At 55.2% G+C, this 17,579-nt stretch overlaps 1 pseudogene; it reads left to right on the top strand.

Moving 5' to 3' along the window:
• Window positions 1–12,134: 12,134 nt before the first annotated feature.
• LOC134736099 (cell division cycle protein 27 homolog) lies at window positions 12,135–13,690 on the top strand (annotated as a pseudogene).
• The last annotated feature ends 3,889 nt before the right edge of the window (window positions 13,691–17,579 follow it).

Below are 17,579 nucleotides of genomic sequence, written 5' to 3'. Positions count from 1 at the left end.
GCGCCACACGACGGCCGAGGGAGGCGAGGAGGGCCGACCGAAGCCGACCGGCGCGCCCGCCCCCACGCCCGGGACGAGGGACCGCGACCGGGGCCGAGGCCCCGGCCCGGGCCCCACCCCCCGACCCGGGGAAAGGGCCAGCGGCCGGCAGAGGCGGAAGTCGACCCTCGCGCCACCCATCGCACGAACGCCTGGCCGGGAGGGACCACCGGGCCGCGCTCGGGCGCACGCGCGCGCCGAACGGGGCAACGCCACGCGGGGCAGGAGGAGGGGCTCTCCCCAGACGCCGACGCCCAGGACAGACGCCTCTCAGGGAAGGGCCGCGGCGGGCCCGGGAAGCGAGGCGCACCCGGGGCCGCGCCGACCCGAGGCGGAAGAGCGGGACGGGAGAAGACGAGAACGCCGGGGCGAGGCCGAGGCGACGGGGGAAGGCGCGAGAAACGCGGCCGGCGGGGAAGGGGACACCGCGGGAACCGCGTCGAGCGCAGCCGACCGCGGCCGGGGCACACGCACGGAGGCGGCACCCGGAGCGGAAGACCGGCCTCCGGCGATCCCCGCGGCTCCCCACACCGCCGCCGCAGTCGCGGCCAGCCCCCCGGAACGCCCTCCACCCCCCGCACGCGCCGACCCCCAAAAACCCTCCGGGCGCCCACCGGGCCCAAGCCGGGGCGCGCCACCGACCCGGTCCCGAAAGCGCGCGCGCGCGCCGGGGGGACGCGGACACCGGGCCAAACGGTGGCCGGCGGCGGCGCCCCACGAGGCGGTGCCGGGTTCGGGCCCAGACGGGGCCGCCACCGACGTAAAGCCGGTGCTGAGCCGCTCGGGGAGAGGGGATTCGGCAGGCAGCGGGCGGGGAAGGGGGCGCGCACGCGGAGGGGCGGGGGGCCAGGGACCGCGAGGGCGAGAGCCCCCGGGAGCCCGCTGAGGGGCGGCTCGGGGGAGAAACCTCAGGCGCGGCCGGGCCACCAGGAAAACACCGCCACGGGATCCCACCGCCACAGACACGAGGGCGGTCCCGCGGCGCACCGCCTGGGACGCCGGCCGGCCCTCGGCACCCACCCACCGAGACCCGCCTCCTCACGAGACCCGGGGCCCCGGCCACCGGGCCCCCCACCCCGCGAAGCGACCACAGCCACACACCCGACACCAGGGCCGCATCGCCCGGGATTCTCGTCCATCCTCCGACCCGGTCCCGCTCCGGGAGACCGGCGCGCCCCCACCGCGGGACGCTTTCCCGGGGCCAGGCGGCCCGAACCCTTGCCACGCAAACGCGGGCGCCGGCACCGGTCGCGACTCGGCACGGGAGCGGGCGGAGAGCCGGCTCGACAGCGGAGAGGGGTCACGCGCCGGACGGAACGCCGCGCACACCCCACCGCTCGCGGCACAGCCTCCGAACCGCTAGGACGCCGGGCCCGGCCCGGCGGGATCCTCCCCCGACTCGGAAGGGGGAGGCGCGGGCCACAGTAGGCGACGAGCCACGCTCGGCCCCCACCACCGCGGTCGGGGGCCGGCGGAACCCTCGCTCTCCCCCCCCCTCACCCCACCGAGGGGGGAAGCGGAGGAGGGTCCGCCGCGAGCGAGTCGCTACGGCAAGCGCTACCATCACGCACAGAGAGAGGCGGCGGGCCGGGGGATCCGGTACCCCAACGCACGCCTCTCGGATCGCTAGAGAAGGCTTTCTCACCGAGGGCGGGTCACTCTCCCCACCCGCCAGTCGCCCCTCGTCGGGCCCGCGGAGGCGCTCGGGGACGCCCGGGGATGGGAGGGAGGGGCCTGCGGTAGGAGGAAACGCACAGCCGCGTGCGGCAACCTCGAGCGTTCGCGGTCAGGGCGGGGCGGGGGGGGGGAGACCCGGCTGGTGCGCATGCGCGCAACCCCCCGAGGCCCCGCCCCCCCCCTTCCCACCTCCACCGGCCTCCTTCCTTCCGAGGCGAAGCGCCTCCGAAGTCAACCCACACACGGCCGGTCAGAGGCGGGACGGCAGCCCCTCGGCGGCCGGCCGGCGCACGCGCCACCGGCCCGAGAGCCCACCGCGATCGCTCACACGGGCCCCGCGCGCACCCGCCAGGGGGGAAGCACGGGACACGTGCGCTCGCCGGACCACGCGGCGCCCTTCCCCGCGTGGGAGGGGCGCGTCTCACGCCACCGCCTCGACCCCCCGACACCGACGAGCTCCCTCAGGACCCACGCGCGGACGCCGCGGCGGCGACCGGAAGAGGGGGCGCCGGGGGCGGGAAAGACACACGACCGCTCGGCCTCGGGCACCTGAGGGACAACCCGGAGCGCTCCAGGAGCACCGCAAAGGCCCAGGCGGAGCCCACGCTCGCGCGACCCCCAAGAGGGCAGCACGACGGGCCGGCGGGACGGCACCCCACCGCCGCGGAGGGGGGCCGCCCGCGAGTCGACAACCACAGGAGGCGAGAGCGAGGGGTGCCCGCCGCGTCAGAGGACCCCGCCGACCCACGCCGCGTGGCGGAAGGCAGGGACGGGACAGCGAGGTCGGGCCGGGTTCCGCGCCCCTCGCCTTCCCCAGCGCACCACCCGCAGGCGGGGAGGAGAGACGAGGGGCCCCCGCGGGCGGAGCGAGAAGAACGGTCCCATTCGCCACGAATGTCCGCCCCTCGCCCGTCGCGGCTCGGACCCTGCCCGGGAGAGCATGACGCCACCACATCGATCACGAGGAGCCCCCCCCAAGGAGCGGGAGGCGGCCAGCCGGCCAGCCAGCGAGCCGATCAGCCCGGCCGTTCCCCGCTCTGGGGGGGGGGGGAGGGGCGGCGGACAACCCAGCGGAAACGAGGACGCCTGACACGCGCGGCACGGAGCCAACGGGGTGGGGTTGTCACGGCCGCCCCGGGTGCCCGCAGCGGGGAGCGCACGGGGGCAGGGTAGCCCTCGCCGCCTTCCCCGCCGCCCCCAGGCGGGGGGTCAGAGACCCGGACCCGGGCCGGCACCGGGGGGCGGGAGTCGGGGCGCTCGGATGCACGAGAGAGCAGCAGGCTCACGGGCCCCAGCAGGCGGCTCAAGCAGGAGCAGGGCCGGCTAGCCGGGTCACCGGTAGGCCAGAGCCCCGCACGCATCCAGAGGCCCAACCCCTCCAGCGACAGGTCGCCAGAGGACAGCGTGTCAGCAATAACCCGGTGGCCCAAAATGCCGACTCGCAGTGAGAGATATACCTGCCCCGGGGGCAGGAGGGCGAGTCACCGACACCGCCGCCGGCCCAGGGGACCCACGACACGGACATCTGTCCCCAAAAACGCCACCATCGCAGCCAGACACGGAGCACCCCGGACCCTCTGGTCTACCCCAGGACACACGCGGGAGCAGCCCCGGGCCAGGGACGCCCTCCCGGCCACCCGTGCCACACGCAGGGGCCGGCCCGCATCTCCGGAGCGAGACCCGGAAGCATTTTCGGCCGGCCCCTCGTACGACCGGGACACGCGGGGGACCGAAGGCCGGCCGGGCGTGACCTCTCGGGGCCGCACGCGCGCTCAGGGAGCGCTCCCCGACTCCTCACGGGGACTCGCCAGAAAAGATGACTTGGCAGAGGGACCGCTCCCCGGCACCCGAGGGACGGGGGCAGGACGGTCCCCGGCTCCCCCACGGGGACGCGGAAACAAATTCGACCGCCGCCTCAGACGGCCAGGACGCGCGCGGGCCCGGCAAATGGCGTCCCCAGGCTCCCGGGCCACGCGCGGCCGGTCCCCGCGGGTCGCGGCTCGGGCCTCGGGAGCCGCGGCGTGCTGGTCGACCGGCCCGGGCAGTCCCCACACCCGGCTCGGGCTCAGAAGCGCAGCGACAGCCTCTCCCCCACATAAACCTGCACGCCCGAGCTCTGAGTCACAGGCGACGCGCCACCGCTCTGGCGCCACCGGGCCAGCCCGGCTGACGACCGCGGGCTTTCCGGAGCTCTGCCTCGCTCACAGCAGGGACGGTCCCCTCCTTCGGCAGCTGCCACCGCAGCTCCGGAAGCCCAGAGGACGGTATAAAAGCGGCCGCCAGATGGAGCCCGACAACCGTCGCCAACGTCAGCGAGAGCGATCCGGTCGGCAGGGCGGCCCGTGGACCGCAAAACCGAAACCGTGAGTCGAGAAGCTCTTCCCGGGGCCGAAAACGCAGCCCCTCTCCCCCATCTCCACAGAAACCGTCCCCAAAGCGCGTCTCCGCATCGACCGCGACAGAGTCAGAAGACAACTCACGGCGTCTGGGTGTTTGGAGATGCATCTCGGAGGGAGGGAGGGAGGGAGGGAGAGAGACAGGACAAACGAGGACTCGGTCGCGGGTCGTTGAGGACACAGGGAGACGCAGAATGCGTAGGCTCTTCGAGAGCCCACACAAAGGCAGACAGAGGAAGAGAAAGAGGGAGGGAGGGAGGCAGGGAGGGAAGGAGGAAGGGAGGCAGGGAGGGAACGCAGAAAAGAGACAGACGGTGAAAGGAAAGGAGGGAGGGAAGGGAGCGGGGAGGGAGGAAGAAAATGGAGAACACAGAGACCATTTAAAAAACGGAGACGAAGAAACAAAACTTCTTAAACATTCCATTTTACAAAGAGAGATAGAAAGGAAAGAAACATGAAAAAAGAGAGAAAGAACGAGGAAAGACACGAAGGCAAGAAGGGAAACACAAACAGAGAGGAAGGACAAAAGAAGCAAAGACAGGGAAGGAAACACACATAAAGCACGAAAGAAAAAAGAACAGAAAGAGGGAAAGGAAGGAAGAAGGAAGAAAAACGTAAGGAAGGAGAGAAAGGAAGAAAGGAAGGAAGAAAAGCATAAAGGAGAGAAAGAGAGCAGGAAAGAACACGGAGACAAACAGTCACAAACACGTTTATCTATTTATAAACGTGCATATATAACATTCTTTATACAGAAACAAATGTATGTGTTTCTATGTAACTGCTTATATATCGATATTTACTTATTTACGTAGAAGCACCCGTATCTGTATAGAATAGGTATATGTATTTATCGTATACAAATATGTTGACTTACACATCCACGTAAGCATCTGTATATACATAGACCCATCAACACAAGCACTCACGTTTATATATAAAAGTATAAAAACGTCTACATCTGTAAACGTACGTACATACATAGAAATGGAAAAAAAGACCTACCCTACGAGAAGTCAATAGGCCGGCGCGGTGGCTCACGCCCGTCATCCCAGCATTTTGAGAGGCCGAGGTGGGCGCATCACCTGAGGTCGGGAGTTGGAGACCAGCCTGACCGACACGGTGAAACCCCGTCTCTGCTAAAAATACAAAACTTCAGCCAGGCGTGGGGGTGCATCCCTGTAACCCCAGCTACTCAGGAGGCTGAGGCAGGAAAATCGCCGGAACCCGGGAGGCGGATGGTGCGGTGAGACAAGATCACGCCATTGCACTCCAGCCGGTGAAACAAGAGTGAAACTGTCTCAAAAAGACGAAACAGAAGAAAGAAAAAGAAAGGAAGAAAGAAAGAGAGAAAGAAAAAAGAAACAGAGAGAAAGAGTGAAAGAAAGAAAGAAAGAAAGAGAAAGAAAGAAAGAGAAAGAGAGAAAGAGAGAAAGAAAGAAAGAAAGAAAGAAAGAAAGAAAGAAAGAAAGAAAGAAAGAGGCTAGGCACGGTGGCTCACGCCGGTAATCCCAGCACTTTGGGAGGCCAAGGCAGGCGGATCACCGGAGGTTGGGAGTCTGAGACCAGCCTGACCAACGTGAAGAAACACCGTCTCTACAAAGAATACAAAATTAGCCGGGCATGGTGGCACACGCCTGTAATCCCAGCTACTAGGGAGGCAGGAGAGTCGCTTGAACCTGCGAGGCAGAGGTTGCGGTGATCCGACATCTCTAGCCTGGGCAACAAGAGTGAAACTCTGTCTCAAAAAAAAAAAAGAAAGAAAAAGAAGATAGAAAGAAAGAAAAGGAAAGAAAGAAAGAAAGAAAGAAAGAAAGAAAGAAAGAAAGAAAGAGAAAGAAAGAGACCAGGCGCGGTGGCTCACAACTGTAATCCCAGCACTCTGGGAGGCCGAGGTGGGAGGATCACCTGAGGTCAGGAGTTTGAGTCCAGCCGCAACATGGAGAAACGCCGTCTCTACTAAAACTACAAAATTAGCCGGGCGTGGTGGCGCAGGCCTGTAATCCCAGCTACTCGGGGGGCTGAGGTAGGAGAATCGCTTGAACCTGGGAGGCGGAGGTTGCGGTGAGCCGAGATCGCGCCACTGCACTCCAGCCTGGGCAACGAGAGCGAAACTCCGTCTCCAAAAAAAAAAAAAAAAAAAAAGGAAAAAAATGAAACAAGAAAGAAAGAAGAAAGAAGAAAGAAGAAAGAAAGAAAGAGAAAGGAAAAAGAAACAGAAACAGTGAAAGAAAGAAAGAAAAAGAAAGGAAAGAGAGAGAGAGAAAGAAGAAAGAAAGAAAGAAAGAAAGAAAGAAAGAAAGAAAGAAAGAAAGGAAAGAAAGAAAGAAAGAAAGAAAGAAAGAAAGAAAGAAAGAAAGAAAGAAAGAGGCTAGGCACGGTGGCTCACGCCGGTAATCCCAGCACTTTGGGAGGCCAAGGCAGGCGGATCACCGGAGGTTGGGAGTCTGAGACCAGCCTGACCAACGTGAAGAAACACCGTCTCTACAAAGAATACAAAATTAGCCGGGCATGGTGGCACACGCCTGTAATCCCAGCTACTAGGGAGGCAGGAGAGTCGCTTGAACCTGCGAGGCAGAGGTTGCGGTGATCCGACATCTCTAGCCTGGGCAACAAGAGTGAAACTCCGTCTCCAAAAAAAAAAAAAAAAAAAAGGAAAAAAATGAAACAAGAAAGAAAGAAGAAAGAAGAAAGAAAGAAAGAGAAAGGAAAAAGAAACAGAAACAGTGAAAGAAAGAAAGAAAAAGAAAGGAAAGAGAGAGAGAGAAAGAAGAAAGAAAGAAAGAAAGAAAGAAAGAAAGAAAGAAAGAAAGAAAGAAGAAAGAAAGAAAGAAAGAAAGAAAGAAAGAAAGAAAGAAAGAGGCTAGGCACGGTGGCTCACGCCGGTAATCCCAGCACTTTGGGAGGCCAAGGCAGGCGGATCACCGGAGGTTGGGAGTCTGAGACCAGCCTGACCAACGTGAAGAAACACCGTCTCTACAAAGAATACAAAATTAGCCGGGCATGGTGGCACACGCCTGTAATCCCAGCTACTAGGGAGGCAGGAGAGTCGCTTGAACCTGCGAGGCAGAGGTTGCGGTGATCCGACATCTCTAGCCTGGGCAACAAGAGTGAAACTCCGTCTCCAAAAAAAAAAAAAAAAAACGAAAAAAATGAAACAAGAAAGAAAGAAGAAAGAGAAAGAAAGAAAGAAAGAAAGAAAGAAAGAAAGAAAGAAAGAAAGAGGCTAGGCACGGTGGCTCACGCCGGTAATCCCAGCACTTTGGGAGGCCAAGGCAGGCGGATCACCTGAGGTTGGGAGTTTGAGACCAGCCTGACCAACGTAAAGAAACACCATCTCTACAAAGAATACAAAATTAGCCGGGCATGGTGGCACATGCCTGTAATCCCAGCTACTAGGGAGGCAGGAGAGTCGCTTGAACCTGGGAGACAGAGGTTGCGGTGAGCCGAGATCTCTAGCCTGGGCAACAAGGGTGAAACTCTGTGTCAAAAAAAATAAAGAAAAAGAAGATGAAAGAAAGAAAGAAAGAAAGAAAGAAGAAAGAAAGAGAGAGAGAGAGAGAGAGAAAGAAAGAAAGAAAGAAAGAAAGAAAGAAAGAAAGAAAAAGAAAGGAAAGAAAGAAGGAAAGAAAGAGAGAGAGAGAGAGAAAGAAAGAAAGAAAGGAAAGAAAGAAGGAAAGAAAGAGAGAGAGAGAAAGAAAGAAAGAAAGAAAGAAAGAAAGAAAGGAAAGAAAGAAGAAAGAATGAAAGAAAGAAAGAAAGAAAGAAAGGAAGAAAGAAAGAAGGAAAGAAAGAAAGAAAGAAAGAAAGAAAGAAAGAAAGAAAGAAAGAAAGAGAAGGAAAGAGGCCAGGCACGGTGGCTCACACCTGTAATCCCCACACTTTGGGAGGCCGAGGTGCTAGGATCACCTGAGGTCAGGAGTTTGAGTCCAGCCGCAACATGGAGAAACCCCGTCTCTACTAAAACTACAAAATTAGCCGGGCGTGGTGGTGCAGGCCTGTAATCCCAGCTACTCGGGAGGCTGAGGTAGGAGAATCGCTTGAACCTGGGTTGCGGAGGTTGCGGTGAGCCGAGATGGCGCCATTGCACTCCAGCCTGGGCAACGAGAGTGAAACTCCGTCTCCAAAAAAAACTAAAGGAAAAAATGAAACAAGAAATAAAGAAAGAAGAAAGAAAGAACGAAAGAAAGAACGAAAGAACGAAAGAACGAAAGAAAGAAAGAAAGAAAGAAAGAAAGAAAGAAAGAAAGAAAGAAAGAAGAAAAGGCAAGGCAAATCTACCTGCTTTCACTACATCTGGGGAGAATCAGGAAAGTCACCACTAACAAGGCCTAAAGTGGGGCTGCCGTCTGTAAAACCCGAACAGAAGAGTCCACGCGGGTTAAAGACACGAAGAAAGACAAGGAAACAAAGGATCAAAGAGAAGAACCATCTGGCCCAGCCAGGGTCTGTCTCTGAGATTGTCTGGGCAACCAGGGAGTGGGACGGAGGGAGGGCGGTCCTCCGAGACTCCGTCTCAGAAATATAACTCATGATAATAAAAAAAGATTCAGTTACCAAAAAAATCACGCATCATTCGTAACGTGTTTGATGCCTCGAAAGGCGAGAGGCGTATGTGTATGTCACTGTGGGCTCGTTTTCTTTTTTTCCTCTTCTCCCGGAAACTCACTTTTTAATTATTTTGTTTCATTTCATTTTTCTTTTTATTGTTTTGAGACGGAGTCTCGCTCTGTCGGCCAGGCTGGGGTGCAGTGGCGCGATCTCGGCTCACTGCAACCTCCGCCTTCCAGGTTCAAGCGATTCTCCTGCCTCAGCTCGGCCTCCCGAGTAGCCGGGATTACAGACGTACAGCACCGCGCCCGGCTAATTTTGTGTATTTTGAGTAGAGACCGGGTTTCACCATACTGGCCCTGCTGGTCTGACCGCCTCGTGATCCACCGGCCTCGGCCTCCCGAAGTGCTGGGATGACAGGCTTGAGCCACGGCACAGGGCCTATTTATTTATTTTATTCTATTTTATTTTATTTTTATTTTCTTGATGGATTTTTATTTATGGGTTTATTTATTTTATTTTATTTTTCGGAGACGTAGTTTCGCTGTTGTTGCTCAGACCGGAGTGCAATGGCGCGATCTCGGCTCACCGCAACCTCCGCCTCCCGGGTTCAAGCAATTCTCCTGCCTCGGCCTTCCTAGCAGCTGGGATTACAGGCATGTGGCACCACGCCGGGCTAATTTTGTATTTTCAATTGAGACGGGATTTCTCCATGTTTTTCAGGCTTGTCTCCAACTCCCGACCTCAGGTGACGCGCCCAGCTCTGTCTCCCAAAGTGATGGGATTACAGGCATGAGCCGCCGTGCCCGGCCTATTGTATTGTATCGTATTGTATTGTATTGTATTGTATTGTATTGTATTGTATCGTATCGTATCGTATCGTATCGTATCGTACCGTACCGTACCGTACCGTACCGTACCGTACCGTACCGTACCGTACTGTATGGTGTTGACTTATTTTATTTATTTAGTTTTATGTTATTTTCTTTGTTTGTTTGTTTTGGCCTGACCAAACGTCCATCAGACCCAGTCGTCGAAGTGGCGCTTCCCTTGGCAACAAGGGAGGGAGGAAGTTGGAGATGAGGGTGGGGGCGGTGGAGAAGACACAGTTGCCCCAGGCTGTGCGCAGGCGGCCTGAGATTCCTTCCTCTGTGAGGCCTCCCTTTTCAGAGTAACAGTGGCCGCTAGGTGATGCCCGACGTCTACCAATGAGAGTGTCAGCCCGGAATGAATTGGGATCGCCTGGAGGGGGATGGGGGAGGGGGAAGGATGGAGGCCCCCACAGCACAGTGGGTCACCGCGCCCTCCCAGGCGATCCCCACAACTACTCGACCAGGGACTCTGGGGGGAGGCAGCCTGAGCCCCCACCCATCGGATCATCTGGAACTTCCGTCCAGAGACCAGAGACCGACTGGGAATTCTCTCCCTCAAGGTCCAAATCGAAAAGAATCACTGGCACAGACACCGGGACTGAGGCCATTTCTAAAAGACTGGTTTCTGCGTTTTTGGTATATCCGTGTATGTCTGTAACACAAAATTACTTATTTTAAACGATTTTTGTCCTCCTGACGTGTACGGTCCTGTGGTAGACAGACCAGGGGACTCCTCAGCTCAGAGTCCGTGAGGCCAGAAGGTGACGTCCTAAATTTCTATTTAGAATGAATTTAAGCACACCAGCCAAGCACTCTGCCGTGAAACTGTCGGCGGGAAGACAAGCGGGTGGGGGCGGGGGGGAGGTGGGGAAGCCGGGCGCGGTAGGTCCACGCCTGTCATCCCCGCAGTTTTGGGAGGCCAAGGGCAGGTGGATCCCTCGATCCAAGCCTTTGGCAACGTGGCGAAACCTCGTCCCTAAAAAAAAACACAAAAACTAACTGGTTTCATAACTTGGACTCCAAGTTAATAAATAGATAAATAGGCCGGGGGCGGTGGCTCACGCCTGTCATCCCAGCACTTTAGGAGGCCCAGACGGACGGATCACGGGGTCAGGAGATCGAGACCATCGTGGCTACCGCAGTGAAACCCCGTCTCTACTCAAAATACAAAAAGTTAGTCAGGCGCGGTGGCGGGCGCCTGTAGTCCCAGCTACTTGGGAGGCTGGGGCAGAAGGTCGTGAACCCGGGAGGCAGAGCTTGCAGTGAGCCGAGATCGCGCCGCTGCACTCCAGCCTGGGCAACAGAGCGAGAGTCTGTCTCGAAAAGAAACAAACAAATAAATAAATAAATAAATAAATAAATAAATAAATGTCAGTAAATACATGGATTAAAATTGAAAACTAAAAAAAAAAAAAAAAAAAAATGTAGCCGGCCGGGCGCGATGGCTCACGCCTGTCATCCCAGCAATTTGGGAGGCCGAGGCGGGCAGATCAACTGGGGTCGCCAGTTCGTTCGAGACCAGCCTGACCCACATGGAGAAATGCCGTCTCTACTAACAATACAAAATCAGCCGGGTGTGGTGGCCCATGCCTGTAATCCCAGCTACTCAGGAGGCTGAGGCAGGAGAGTCACTTGAACACGGGAGGTGGAGGTTGCGGCGAGCCGAGATGGTGCCATTGCACTCCGGCGTGGGCACCAAGAGTGAAACTCCTTCCCCCGCCCCCCAAAAAATTAAGTGCTGTGTTCTGTTATTTTTGCTTCCTACCCTGAGAAGAACATAATACAGCTGTTGTCTGTCTGCCTGCCTGCCTGCCTGCCTGCCTGCCTGCCTGCCTGCCTGTGACAGGGCCTCACTGTCTTTCGCCCAGACTGGAGTGCAGTGACACCATTCATTATGGCTCACTGGCTGCAGCCTCAACCTGCCCAGGGTTAGGCGATTCCTCAAGGGATCCTACGGCCTCGGCCTCCCAAAGTGCTGGGGTTGCAGGCGTGAGCCACCAGCACCCGGCCCGAGTTAATACGTCTTGTCTCACTACGTCTTAACCACACACCCATGAAGGACTCAAGTCAAGAGAGAGTCGGCAAGAGACTCTCAGCATTCTCTTCCGAAAGCACGTGTGTCCCGAGCTCCTGTGGTTTTAGGTGGCCACGCGTAGAGGAGAGATTTCCAATGTTTCCAGAGCGGTGCGAGCCACAGCCATTCGGGGCATCCGAGCCGGAGATGGGGTTTCTGACAGCGACTTGAGGGCCAGGAAGGGCCAGAATCTGCCAAGGCCCGTGTTCCAGGGTGGGGCCCGATGGAACCCAAGGTAGAGGGAGTCCGCCGTCCGCACAGAGAGAGCCCCAGCCCTAGGCCCCACTGTGCAGACCGAATCAGAAGGAAGAGAGTCCTTCGTCCTACATGCCACATCCCTCCACCGAACTTGGGAGCGGAAACATGGAAACCCCGTGTTTCCAAACGTGAGGTGACTCTCGGTTTACAATGGGTCACAAGGGGCCGGGCTCTCCGGAGTCCGCAGGATAAAGAAGTCATTTCTTGCTCGGCCTCCCCCATCCCCTGGTAACTGTCGCTGGTGACTTTAAATGAGCCGGGGCCGGCAGGCCCAGGAGCCGCTACGGGGGGAGGGGGCGGGGGGGTGTGCCTCAGGCACTGCAGAAAGGAAGTGGGCCTGAGCCCGGAGGATGACGGTGCTGCAGGAACCCGTCCGGGCAGCTATATGGCAAGCACTAAACCGCTATGCTTACCGAGATGCGGTTTTCCTCGCAGAACGCCTTTATGCAGAAGTACACTCAGAGGAAGCCTCGTTTTTACTGGAGACCTGTTCTTACCGCTCAGGAAAGGCCTACAAAGCATATAGACTCTTGAAAGGACACAGTTGTGCTACACCTCAATGCAAATACCTGCTTGCAAAATGTCGTCTTGATCTCAGCAAGCTTGCAGAAGGCGAACGAATCTTATCCGGTGGGGTGTTTAATAAACAGAAAAGCCATGATGATATCGTGACTCATATGTTATTGAGTTTGGTGATTCGGCTTGCTTTACTCTCTCATCGTTGGGACACGTATATCGCAAGACAGATCCGCTTGCCAAAGCATCGGAGTGTTACCCAAAGGGCCTTCGTTTCAAGCCTTTCTTCTGGTATCCCTTTGAATCATTCTGTGAAATAGGTGAAAAGCCGGATCCTGACCAAACGTTTAAATTCACATCTTTACAGAACTTTAGCAACGGTCTGCCCAACCGTTGCACCACACAAGTACCTCGTCATAGTTTATGTCACAGACAGCCTGAGACCCTTCTTACGGAAACACCCCAGGACACAATTGAATTAAACAGATTGAATTGAGAATCTTCCAATTCAAAGTACTCCTTGAATACAGATTCCCCAGTGTCTTCCATTGATTCAGCTGTCATTTCACCTGATACCGTCCCACTGGGAACAGGAACTTCCATATTATCTACGCAGGTTCAAAAGAAGCCAAAAGCTGGTCGAAGTTTATCAGGACGACCAGCAGCTGTTAGTCCATTAACTCCAAGTGTTGGGATTTTGCCATTAGAAACCCCAAGTCCGGGAGATGGATGGATCCTATTTACAAAACTACACTAGTATTAGACACCTCCTGTCACTGACGTGCCATCCACCGGAGCCCCTTCAAAAAAGCCTGTTGCCAGAATCGGCCGAACTGGAGCACAGTCTGTCTTCTCACAGAGTGGACATAGCCGAGAGGTAACTCCAATTCTTGCAAACACACAAAGTTCTGGTCCACAAACAAGGGCATCACCTCAGGTATCGAGCCCCACTGTGGCATCTCCCCTAAATGCACTGCCTCGAAGAAATCCATGACTCTTGACTAGTGACAGCTCCACAACCAAGGAGAATAGGAAAAAAGTTAAAAATGAAGTGTCCACCTGAAATCCCAAACAGAAAAACAAAAAGTAAAACTAAAGAAGGAGGAGTAACTCGACCTCACATCGATGGCAGCCTGGAAATGACAAAATTGGACTCTTCCATCATTTCAGAAGGGAAAATATCCGCAATCACACCTCAGATTCAGGCTTTTAATCTACGAAAAGCAGCAGCCGAAGGCTTGATGAGCCTTCTTCGTGAAAGGGGGAAAGGTTATGTAGCTTTGTGTTCTCACCACTGCACACAAGCTATCGATATTTGGAGCCATCCACCTTCTCCCCACCACGATGCCGGTAGGGTACTGTGCCACATCGGAAGGGCCTATTTTGAGCTTTCAGAGTCCACGCAAGCTGGAAGAATCTTCTCAGAGGTTAGAAGGATGGAGAATTACAGGGTCGAAGGCATGGAGCTCTGCTCCGCAACACTCTGGCATCCTCAAAAAGATGTTGCTCTTTGAGTTCTGTCAAAAGACTTGACAGACGTGGATAAAAATTCGCCAGCCAGAGGCCTGGCGTGCCGCAGGGAACTGTTTCCGCTTGCAACGGGGACACGATATGGCAATTAAATTCTTCCAGAGAGCTATCGAAGTGGATCCAAATCATGCTTAGGCCTCTACTGCATTAGGGCGGGAGTTTGTCTTCACTGTAGAATGGGACAAAGCATTAGCTTGTTTTCGAAATGCTATCAGAGTCCATCCTAGACATTGTAACGCATGGTAAGCGGCAATGAAGTGTAAAGACAAGCTCTTATCGACGGTGCCGGTGCTCGCTGATTTTTCTCGTTAGATAGCTCTTTATTGCCATGAATTTGGTTACAGATACCTAGGGATGGTACATACTGGTCAATAACGTCTAACTGAAATGCTCTCTTACGAAATGTATGTCTTTAACAAACTCTTAAATTAACTCCCGATAATGGAATACCAGATCCTTATACTCAACAGTTGCAGTCTTCTACCAAACTTTTGCAGATACTGTAGTTGTCTTTCGTTCGTGTGTGTGTTTCTTTAGTTTTGTGACTGGATGTGTTACTTTTTCTTTGAACACCGAAATGGTGATGGGGACAAAAAGTGCTTGGGAAATTGGAAAGGAACAGCATAATCCACTTATCGGATAATAGAAAAAAATATTGCAACGATTCACTGGTTGCTGCTTTTTGACAGTGTTCCAGTTGATGGAGTTACTATTAAGAAGTCAGTGTACCCTTTTATTTAGCAGTATCTCCGTTTTACTGTTTTGTACTTGCGTATCAGTAGACACATCGGAAATTACTGCCTAGGTCATATTGTTATCAACCGAATAAGATACGAAAACGTTTGGTCCTACTTCTGCCTCAACACCATACGTGCCGTTGACATTGGTTGTATTTTTCTGGACTGACTTCATAGTTTACACATCAGGTGGCCGGGCGCGGTGGCTCAAGCCTGTCATCCCAGCACTTCGGGAGGCCCAGGCGGGCGGATCACGAGGTCAGGAGATCGAGACCATCCTGGCTAACACGGTGAAACCCCGTCTCTACTAAAAATACAGAAAATTAGCCGGGCGTGTTGGCGGGCGCCTGTAGTCCCAGCTACTCGGGAGGCTGAGGCAGGAGAATGGCGTGAACCCGGGAGGCGGAGCTTGCAGTGAGCCGAGATCGCGCCACTGCACTCCAGCCCGGGCGACAGAGCGAGACTCCGTCTCAAAAAAAAAAAAAAAAAAAAAGAAAGAAAAGAAAAGAAATAGTTTACACATCAAGAGAAGGCCGGACGTGGTGGCTCACGCCTGCCGCCATCCCGGCACTTTCGGAGGCCGAGGCGGGCGGGTCACAAGGTCAAGAGATCGAGACCATCCTGGCCAACGTGGTGGAACCCTGTCCGTATTAAGAGTATAAAACTTAGGTGGCCGTGGTGGAGGGCGCCTGTAGTCCCAGCTACGCGGGAGGCTGAGGCAGGAGAATCGCTTGAACCCGGGAGGTGGAGGCGGCAGTGAGCCGAGATCACCCCATTGCACTCCAGCCTGGGCGACAGAGCGAGAGGCCGTCTGAAGGAAAAAAAAAAAAATTAAAAAAAAAAAAAAAAAAAAAAAAAAAACATAAATAAATACCAGGAGAAACTATAATTCTGAAGTCATAACTCTGTGGTAGTTTTTTTTTTTGTCAGATACGGTTATCTTTGGGGTTAAGTATTACAGCAGTGGAGTTGTATCATTTGATTTGCTTCTAAATCTGAAGCATTCTATTACTAAAACATTTTTTGATTTGTGAATATGTTGTTTAACGGATTCTGTCTCATTTTGCTGTAGTAGTTACATGGCCTGAAAGGTGGCCAAAAACATAGTGCTAGCTATTGCTGACCAACGTAACAATCAACTTGCCGATACCGCCTTCTCTTCCGATAGCTATGTTCTCCGTCATATTTTAAGAACTCAGTTCTTCATGAGACTTGTGTTGTTTTTGATTTTTTTCCCAAGTCCGGGGGATCCTCGTGTTGTTTTCTGTCAATGCGTATTGTCTGTTCAGCTATTTTGCAGGAGTCGCATTCTTAAAAAACTTCACCCTATCAAAAATCGTCTTTAAAGGAGGAATATTCAGATCGGCAAGCTTTTCCTAGGAAGAGTGTAAATGCTGACGTATTTAGGTAGCTCTGAATTCTGAGCCACTATATTTTAACTACAAAATAGGTAGCCTTTCCTTCGTTTTCGCTTTCACTATCATCAGCACGGGGTTTAATACCTTTTCTTCATCTATAACACAACTACAATGATATACGAAGCCACTCAAATACAGCAGATACGTTGCGCTTTCAAAAAAAAAAAAAAAGAAAAAAGAAGTCTTTCTGTGGCACGGCATTAGCTGTGGCTCGAATCTAGAATCTCCAGTAAAAACCAATGAGACAGGGTGAAACCCCGTGCCTACTAAAAATAAAAAAATGAGCCGGGCCTGGTGGCGCTGAGGCAGGAGAATCACTGGAACCCAGGAGGCAGAGGGTGCAGTGAGCCGAGGTCACGCCACTGCACTCCAGCCTGGGCGACAGAGCAAGACTCCATCTCAGAAAGAAACAAACACGCAAAGCCAATGAAGGTGTTTAGCTCAACGTGTCGGGCTCAGGTCTCTTGACAGGATACATCCAGCACCGGGGCGGGGAACGTCGAGGGGTGGGGCGGAATCTATTTTGTGGCCTCAAGGGAGGGTTTGAGAGATAGTCCCGCAAACGGTGATGGCCTAAGGAAGCCCCTCCGCCCAAGAAGCAATATTCATTTCTAGCCTGTAGCCACCCAAGAGGGAGAATCGGGCTCTCTACAGACCCCACAACCCGCACCCCACCCCCCGCCCCGCCCCGCCCCGCCCCGCCCCGCCTCGTGAAATGGGCTCTCGCTCCGCCAGGCCCTATTCACGCCGTGTGGTTTTGTAACCTCCAGCGTGTGTGCGTGGGTTGCGGGGTGTGGTGGGGGTGGCTGTGGACAGAGGAGGGGATAAAGCGGCGGTGTCCCGCGGGTGCCCGGGACGTGGGACGTGGGTGGGGTGGCCAGAGCCTAGGGAACTCCTCGCCTGTCAGGACGTCTCCCCCACCCCCCACCCCGGTCCCCTCTCTGACCTACGCTCCACATCTTCGCAGTTCAGTGGGGACCTTGTGGGTGGAAGTCACCGTGCCTCTGGACTTTAGCCGACCAAGGCCGGGCTCCCAGGAGTCTCCCCAGAGTCGGGGCCTTGGGCAGGCTCACAGGGATGCTGACGGTGACGGTCGGTGACCGTGATGTACGTTGGAGGCCTCGGGCCAATGCAGAGGTATCCATTTGACCTCGGTGGGACAGGTCAGCTTTGCGGAGTCCCGTGCGTCCTTCCAGAGACTCATCCAGCGCTAGCAAGCACCGTCCCGAGGATCCCAGCTCCCAGCAGAGGCACTTTTGTTCACACAGAATCCTGGGCAGGAAAGTTCTCAGCAGGCTTAGGCCTCCAGCCAAAAACCCAAAACCACTTCTGGGATTTTTTTTTTTCAAAGAGCCAGTGGTTCCACAGGGGGCCGTGGGTAGTTGTGGAAATGGAGAGAAGTGTCTGCAGATACATATTTGAGACAGAACGGACGGGGCTCGGTCACAGGTCACTTAGGACACGGGCAGATGCACATTGAGAAAACCCTCCCAGCATCCTAGGTGAACAGAGGC

Source organism: Symphalangus syndactylus, chromosome Y, assembly GCF_028878055.3.
Source record: "Symphalangus syndactylus isolate Jambi chromosome Y, NHGRI_mSymSyn1-v2.1_pri, whole genome shotgun sequence".
Lineage (NCBI taxonomy): Eukaryota > Metazoa > Chordata > Mammalia > Primates > Hylobatidae > Symphalangus > Symphalangus syndactylus.
This window is presented reverse-complemented; position numbering and strand designations above follow the sequence as displayed.